This window comes from Parasteatoda tepidariorum, chromosome 7, assembly GCF_982258835.1.
Source record: "Parasteatoda tepidariorum strain Cologne lab strain chromosome 7, Ptep-v5.0, whole genome shotgun sequence".
Classification (NCBI taxonomy): domain Eukaryota; kingdom Metazoa; phylum Arthropoda; class Arachnida; order Araneae; family Theridiidae; genus Parasteatoda; species Parasteatoda tepidariorum.
The window spans coordinates 22,565,983-22,575,414 of record NC_141761.1 but is presented as its reverse complement, the minus strand read 5'-3'; positions in this window follow the sequence as shown (position 1 = coordinate 22,575,414).

Below are 9,432 nucleotides of genomic sequence, written 5' to 3'. Positions count from 1 at the left end.
GCCCTTCCTTAGTCAACCTGCTGTGCAAGCGGCCCGCCCTTCTCTCGAAAAGATTGTGCACCCCTAGTCTAAAATAATGATTAACTTTTGGACACCAGTGTCATTCCATGAGAACTATACATACAAAGAGCTTAAAAACTGACCAACAGACTACTTACCTAAAATATTAATTTTTTATTCTTTCTTATTGTTATTATTCCAAATTAAAGGCTTAAAACTGAAAATAATGGCCATTATAAAGTAATCCCATGATATTTCATACTATTTTATGATAAGCATATTTAAAACAGCATTTTAACTTATTAACCCTTTTCCAATTATTAAACTACGAATAATTTACTATTATTATAAGATATTATTATAAAGCATTATTATAGACATTAATAGAAGTATTATAAAATATTATTGTAAATTATCTTTTCGCATTTTTAAAAAATAATTATTTATGAAAAAAAAACCTTAACGAATTTTCATAGTAACTAAAATTTAAATAGGAATTTAAGAAGCAAAATTGCATATGAAATTGCAATGGTAACTGAGCAAACTGATTAGGTTTAAATCAGAGTTGACATGATTTTATCTAACCCGAGAAAACTCACTTGAAAAAAGTCAAGTGGTTTTTCTCATAATTTCAATTTATTATTAACAAACCAGTTCTAGATATCAAGTTAATAATCGAATAAAATACTAACTGGATACATTGAAATATTTTTATTTCCATTGTTTGTCTATTCTGTACTTTAAGATGTTTAATTAACTTGATTAACCTTTTGAAAAACATACATTATGAGAAAATGGATATAATGTACTAAAATACCCTCACAAAATTTGAGATACTAATTCATAATACAATTGAAACTACTGTTATAACAAGATACAAAATAAAATATTATTAGAATCACAATTTAATGAAATAGGAAAATAACTTATTCATAAAAATATATTTTACTATTTTCCTAACCAGTGAGTCGAATTACAGTTTCAAATAATACTTTTAAACTATATCAACTTTAAACTGGAGAAATACTTGTTCAAAATTCATGTTTTGATGTATTCCTTGTTCTTGAAATATTAGAGCTTATTCTAGAAGCTCTCTTTCACCGTTTTCACTGCACAACGCTTTCACAGGACACATTAAAACAGAAAGAAAATATATGCAATGCATCATTGCATTAATATATTTTTCAAGTTAAAAAATTTATTTTGAAAATTGACGCCTTATATTTGATTGAAAATAAATAATTTATTTTTTTCACTTAAACATTTAATAGTTTTCATAAATCTATTTTAAAACATAGTAGGTAAATCCTACAAAGGTAATTGGACACTATTATTACCATTTAGAATATTATTGCTAATTTAACAATGCAAATCACATTGATAATAAAATGTATTTATAATTATGATTATTCATAGCTTTATTGTTAATAAAACTAATGGTGTTTATTAAGGCAGCAAGTCTTACTCTAAGACTAAAAAGAATTTAAAAAAAATAATGAAAAATTCAATTAAATATGAAAAAAACTTAATTGAACCTTGAAAAAATCCAATTAAACTACGAAAAACACCCAATAAGTTGGGGTTTTTTTTCAACCCTGGTTTAAATATAATTAATAACCCATTAGAATTGGGATCTAAATTTGTGATTGATAGGTATGAATGTCGAATTCTAATTATACTATTCATATAAATATGGCGTAGGCGTAGAAACTGAGATATTTTTATTTATTAAAGTAATTAGGATTAAATCAAACTAAAAATGCTTTTCAAAACATGTAGAAGTATGCATATCAAATATTGGTATAGAGTGAAGAGAATATAAAAATGTTGCTAAAAATAAATATTAAAAACAAATATCTAACGCCACTTCAGACACAGTGCCCAGGGGCAAGGTCACTCAGACCTTTATGATAATAAGGCCCTGTTTAATTCTGTTATGAATCCCCCATCAAGAATCAAAACTCGCAGCGTCTTTGAATATATAAGCCCCACGATTCATAGGAGATTATTATCGCCTGCAGAGTAAATAAAATCAATTAGGAACTCAATTGTTGTTTCCCTTCGCCACTTTTATCTCTTAACTTCCCATGCTATCAGAATCAAGAGCAAAGCATATCTCTTCATTCATTTTTTTTTATTATATAAAAATGTTTTTCTTTATTCACTACTGTATACTGTAATGTGTGGAAGGGCGGAACGTGACGCTGACATTTACAAACAAGCTGCATGTTTATGACGATAATGAGGGAAAATGATACTACTGTTTAAGAATACAACACCATTTATCCTAAATGCTTATGTAAGTGGGGGAAACGATGAACAAGAACTTTGTCTCAAATCGATTAAACTGCCTAAACCTCTGTTCTTATTAGCTTTTTTAAGAAACTCTTGAGCCAAGGACGTCACTCATCGATGCTTTGCATCAAAATAAGATTGATAGTTTTAACATATATTAGAGAGAGATCGAAAATTATTGTTTTTACGAAAAAATTGGCGATGGTTTGTTTAAAAACGTGAACACTATTTTTGGAAAGAATATGAAGCAAGCAAATTGTAAAATATAGAAAAAATCTGCTTTATTATTTTAATCAGATAAAAAAAAAAAATCGTAAAATCTGCACATTTCACAAAATTTTGATCCTTTGTTGCTCATAATCCATCTTGATTTGTTGTTAGAAATTACTATACTTTAAAGTAAGATATAAAAAAAAACATGTTTTTTTACATTTAAAAGCATGTTTTTCATGTGATTGATAGTTTTAACATATATTAGAGAGATTGAAAATTATTGTTTTTACGAAAAAATTGACGATGGTTAGTTTAAAAACGTGAACACTATTTTTGTAAAGAATATGAAGCAAGTAAATTGTAAAATATGGAAAAAATCTGCTTCAATATTTTAATCAGATAAAAAAAAAATGTAAAATCCGCACATCTCACAAAATTTTGATCCTTTTTTACTCAAAACCCATCTTGATTTGTTGTTAGAAATTACTATACTTTGAAGTAAGATTTAAAAAGAAAGATATTTTTTTCAAATTTAAAAACATTTTAAAACCTTATTCGTCATGTGATTGATAGTTTTAAAATATATTAGAGAGACATAAAATTATTGTTTTTACGAAAAAATTGGCGATGGTTTGTTTAAAAATTTAAAAACGTGAACACTATTTTTGGAAAGAATATGAATCAAGTAAATTGTAAAATATAGAAAAAATCTGCTTTAATATTTTAATCAGATAAAAAAAAAAAAATCGTAAAATCTGCACATCTCACAAAATTTTGATCCTTTGTTATTCAAAATCCATCTTGATTTGTTATTAGAAATTACTATACTTTAAAGTAAGATTTAAAAAAAAAACACGTTTTTTTTTACATTTAAAAACATATTTGTCATGTGATTGATAGTTTTAACATATATTAGAGAGATAGAAAATTATTGCTTTTACGAAAAAATTGGCAATGGTTTGTTTAAAAACGTGAACACTATTTTTGGAAAGAATATGAAGCAAGTAAATTGAAAAATATAGAAAAAATCTGCCTTAATATTTTAATCAGATAAAAAAATTTTCTTAATATTTGCGTATCACACGAAATTTGATTCTTTGTTACGCAAAAACCATATTGGTTTGTTGTTAGAAATTACTATACTTTAAAGTAAGATAAAAAAAAAGCCTTTTTTTGAGTAAGCAATTATATTAAAGGAGCATATTTTCAATTATTTGTCAAATTTTAACTGTTTCACATTAACAGAACGGGATTACTTCAAGGCATTTTCTGAGCCATATGTTATTATACCATAAATGTTTATAAGTTGTGTTAACTTAGTAAGCTTATTTATTTTTGCAAAAAATATATTATGAGTTTTTTTATAATTGATCATTAAGAGAACTTCAACTTAAAGTACTGTATTAACTTTATTTGAAAAAAAAGAAGAAATAAACTTTTCTTTTACTCCCTCCTAAAATATAAATGGAAATAAATAATGACAGGCAAAGTCTCATTTACAGGAGGATATGTGGGTTTCGTAATGATAGTTCAATTAAGTGCAGTACACACCACCAAGTTTTCCAACTTTTTTGCAATATTTCACAATAATTGATCATTATTTTCGAGCTACTTTCTTTCTTTTGAACATTGAGTATATTTTCAAATATTTACGGTATAATAACATACAGCTCAGAAAATATCTCGAAATGTCCTATTTTGTTAAGGTAAATAATATTTATTGAGACAATGAAGTAAAAATGTTAAAATAAATTTCTTTTTCAATTTATGTAGCACTTAACACAATAATATTACAATAAAATCTGATATGTTTTTGAATCTTTTATACGACGGGATTGGCAAAATTATTTTTAATCCCATTTGTTAAATTGATTAACATTAAAGTATGTTTTCCGCTCCCAGTAAAAAAAAAAATACCTTCTGACAAAAACGGAAAAGGAACCTAAATGTAAGTGTATTGTAACCTTTATTTCAAATTTATTTTTTACAGTAATATTCAAAATCTTCGTATAAAAATTAACATTTAACTAAACATCTTGGCTAATCCAATCAAAACATAATAAAAAAACAGATTGAACTTTTGACCGAAATCATTAATTATTTAAAATGTTACAATAAAACAAACTAACTATTTCCTTTCTTGATTCTTAACCAGAGGGTCCCTGTGGTCAATAAGTTGATAATTAAAGATCAGTACTTAAAAGGTAAATTGTATATATATTGTTTTTTTTTTACATTTAAAAACATATTTGTCATGTGATTGATAGTTTTAACATATATTAGAGAGATAGAAAATTATTGCTTTTACGAAAAAATTGGCAATGGTTTGTTTAAAAACGTGAACACTATTTTTGGAAAGAATATGAAGCAAGTAAATTGAAAAATATAGAAAAAATCTGCCTTAATATTTTAATCAGATAAAAAAATTTTCTTAATATTTGCGTATCACACGAAATTTGATTCTTTGTTACGCAAAAACCATATTGGTTTGTTGTTAGAAATTACTATACTTTAAAGTAAGATAAAAAAAAAGCCTTTTTTTGAGTAAGCAATTATATTAAAGGAGCATATTTTCAATTATTTGTCAAATTTTAACTGTTTCACATTAACAGAACGGGATTACTTCAAGGCATTTTCTGAGCCATATGCTATTATACCATAAATGTTTATAAGTTGTGTTAACTTAGTAAGCTTATTTATTTTTGCAAAAAAAATATTATGAGTTTTTTTATAATTGATCATTAAGAGAACTTCAACTTAAAGTACTGTATTAACTTTATTTGAAAAAAAAAGAAGAAATAAACTTTTCTTTTACTCCCTCCTAAAATATAAATGGAAATAAATAATGACAGGCAAAGTCTCATTTACAGGAGGATATGTGGGTTTCGTAATGATAGTTCAATTAAGTGCAATACATACCGCCAAGTTTTCCAACTTTTTCGCAATATTTCACAATAATTGATCATTATTTTCGAGCTACTTTCTTTCTTTTGAACATTGAGTATATTTTCAAATATTTACGGTATAATAACATACAGCTCAGAAAATATCTCGAAATGTCCTATTTTGTTAAGATAAATAAGATTTATTGAGGCAATGAAGTAAAAATGTTAAAATAAATTTCTTTTTCAATTTATGTAGCACTTAACACAATAATATTACAATAAAATCTGATATGTTTTTGAATCTGATATGTTTTTGAATCTTTTATACGACGGGATTGGCAAAATTATTTTTAATCCCATTTGTTAAATTAATTAACATTAAAGTATGCTTTCCGCTTCCAGTAAAAAAAAAAAAAAAAACCTTCTGACAAAAACGGAAAAGGAACCTAAATGTAAGTGTATTGTAACCTTTATTTCAAATTTATTTTTTACAGTAATATTCAAAATCTTCGTATAAAAATTAACATTTAACTAAACATCTTGGCTAATCCAATCTAAACATAATAAAAAAACAGATTGAACTTTTGACCGAAATCATTAATTATTTAAAATGTTACAATAAAACAAACTAACCATTTCCTTTCTTGATTCTTAACCAGAGGGTCCCTGTGGTCAATAAGTTGATAATTAAAGATCAGTACTTAAAAGGTAAATTGTATATATATATATATATATATATATATATATATATATATATATATATATATATATATATATATATATATATATATATATATATATATATATATATATATATATATATATATATATATATATAAAAGTTCAAAATGAAGATAAAACAAAGAAAAATAATAGACATATGAAAAAGGGGGGGGGGGAATAATAAGTAAAAAAGTAACAAACAACAGTTTAAAAAAAAAAAAAAAAAAGGATGAAATTTTATTAAAAAAAAAACCGGGAAAAAAAGATATAATCCTTTCAACAGCCCACACGATTATATCCGCAAAACAGAGTGCTTTCTGATATTATATCAATAAAGCCAAAGCAAAATATATTAATACAATAGTGTGAGGAGCACTTAAAAATTTTTTTTACAAAAATAAAATAGAGCACAAAAAGTAAAAATAATATGTAAAAACAGAAAATTAAAAAAAATAAAAAAGCATTATTATATATATATATATATATACATACATACACACACACATAATTGAATAGTTCCAGAGAACTCAAATTTTGAAAAAGTAGTAAATTTGAAATTTGATTTTAAGGAACTATACACCCGATTTCAAAGTTTATATTTTGCTATATAAAATTGCATACTTCAAAATAATGTAAAAAAAACTGTGTACCTCACAGTTCAAAAGTTTTTCGACAATCATTAAATAAAATAATAAATATTTACTGAAAGTTATATTTTGCATTGAATTTAATTGCGTGCAAAATATTTTCAATTCGCTTAAAAAGTTCGCGATATATGGTGAAATACGTTAAAAGTAAAATTAACATTAAGGGATCCAAAATTTCGGTCGCTCTCCTGACCAAACTTATAGGGACCATATTTCATAGATTGCGTATACCCCCTATATTTTTGAAGTAAAATCTGAAACAGCATGGGGAAAAAATGGTGCGTTTACTCAGAGAAAGCACGTTTATGTATCAATTAATTAACATATTTGAGGTCACCCCTTCGAATCCCTTGAGATTGAGTCCTAGAACGCGAAGATCCGATTATTAGATCAAAAATTACTCAGGCTGGTCCGTTTATTTTTTTTCTGCAAACATTATTGGAAATTGAATCATTACTAAATAATAATAAGAAAAAATCATCTTCTAAATAAAACACTTGTTTGTATAAACAAAACTCCACCTGATTTTGTGGGGATTAAAATTTTCTCATCTATACCAGTTAATTAATATTGGAAATTAAGAAATGTAAAACGGTTTAAAAATAACAAATACTCCCTATTCGCTAAAATCATTGTTCACTGCAAAATAAAAATTTTATTAAAACTCAAGAGTTGAAGACCACCAGAACTTAAACCAACGAAAATTATAAATTTCTGCTTATTTTTCAAATTTTAAAAATAAGTCAGCAAATCAAAAGTTAACCCAAACCGAAAATATCATCTCATGGTACGTCAAAAATAATCTACTGCTGTCAAACTTATCATTTTAAACAAATTAAACTATGCATGGTATCCGTCAATATGGATATGACGAGAAATGAAAAGTTGAAAGGAATACAATTTTGATCAGCTTTCATTAAGTGTTATTTCTTTACTTTATTAATGATTATTGTATAAGCAAAAATTATTATAATTGGTTTATTACACTCGTGCCCTTTTAAACACTTACGAATTTATCGTTAATAAAATAAAAAAATCTATTATTTACGTTTAGGATTTTTAAAAATAATTGCGATGAATAAAGTTTCGCTGAATTATAAAACAAATCATTTTAGTGCAAATAATATGCGTCGCTAAGTTGCGAAACTGGCCATCTTCAAAAAGTTTTCGTGAAAAGCAGATTTTTTGCAACATTTCGTCAAAATGAGAAAGGAACTAAAATTCTTGGTTTAGGAAGAATTAAGAATTGTTTTAAAGCACAATATAGTGAGGCAAAGGCATGACTTTGGCGGCGATTTTGGTACAAACCAAAACTTGTCATAAAATTTAATAAAAATATGCTGGGCTTTTAAAATTGTAAAAATAGAATAAATTTTTTTAGTTCGATACAATTGTATTAAACAATAATTGAAATCATAATTCAAGTGATTTATATAACATTAAAGTTATAAAATTTTTACAACTGCCTAAATAAAAATCAGACTCTGGGGCAATTGAATTTGATATAGCATAATATGGCGTTATAGTTAAGTATCAACTGGTGATGCATAAAGATTACTATGAAATATTCAAGCAATGTCCGACAATAATGGCTATAAATTCTGTTTTAAAAACCGAAACCGTGACTGAAAGTAAATGTCATGAATACTAAATTTGTTGTTGTCGCCATTTAAAAGATAGTTCGCCAATTTGGTGAGCGTTTCTTACTGTTTTGTGTTATAATTAATACTTTGTTCGTTCATCGACGAGGATGCTCTATGGGGAGTGTTCTACATTAAAAAATATGGATATCAACTAAAAATATATCGTTCTTTGTTAAGGGCATTCTATGGTGAACGTCCTGTATTAAAATAATCGTTAAATTTACAATCCACTCTGAAATCGTCGTAAACATTATTAACAATTGACCAAGTAAGGTCTTCGGCTTTTCGTTTGACGTAAAATCCCTTTTCTTCTTTCTAGATTTATTAGGAGACCCTGCATCCCAACATTTCACCAAAGTAAAAAAAACATTAAAAATAAATAAATAATAACTAAACTCATGATCAAAAACGGCATTTGACAAATATGGAGATGACCGGTTTTACAACTCACTGTCGGCCAGTTTTGCAAGAAATCTCATATAAAACATACTCTCATTGATTTAATCTAATTTACCATGTTCATTGTATTTAGTTGATGGAAAGGATTAGTAAGAACTTAAGAAATTAATAAAAAAAATTGAGGAGCTTTGCCTGTTTTTGTAACGCAACGACACATATACCTTAGTTTGACATTTAAGGGGGAGTAACTGCATACTTGCCTTGATATTAGGCAATAATGCCGTGGCAGTTTTGGATGCTCATCATTAAGATAAGCATTCAAAATGTAAATTTAAGTTAATTGAATTCCAAATCTAAAAACATGAACCAAATTATCAATGTGTTTCCCAAAATCTATGTACTATTTTAAATCTTATATGTGAAGGGCGTTGCTACTCTTTTATCCTTCATATATATGTTCTCTTAAGGCAGATTCAGGCATAACTTTCATAAATTGCAGCTCCCCCTCCCCCCCCATGCGTTAAAAAGTGTATTTAGCGACGAACTTTTTTTTTTTTCGAAAATAAAATGCATGTAAATTCTTTTATTATTATTTCATCTAATGTTTGGAGTTTTTAGATTAAAATT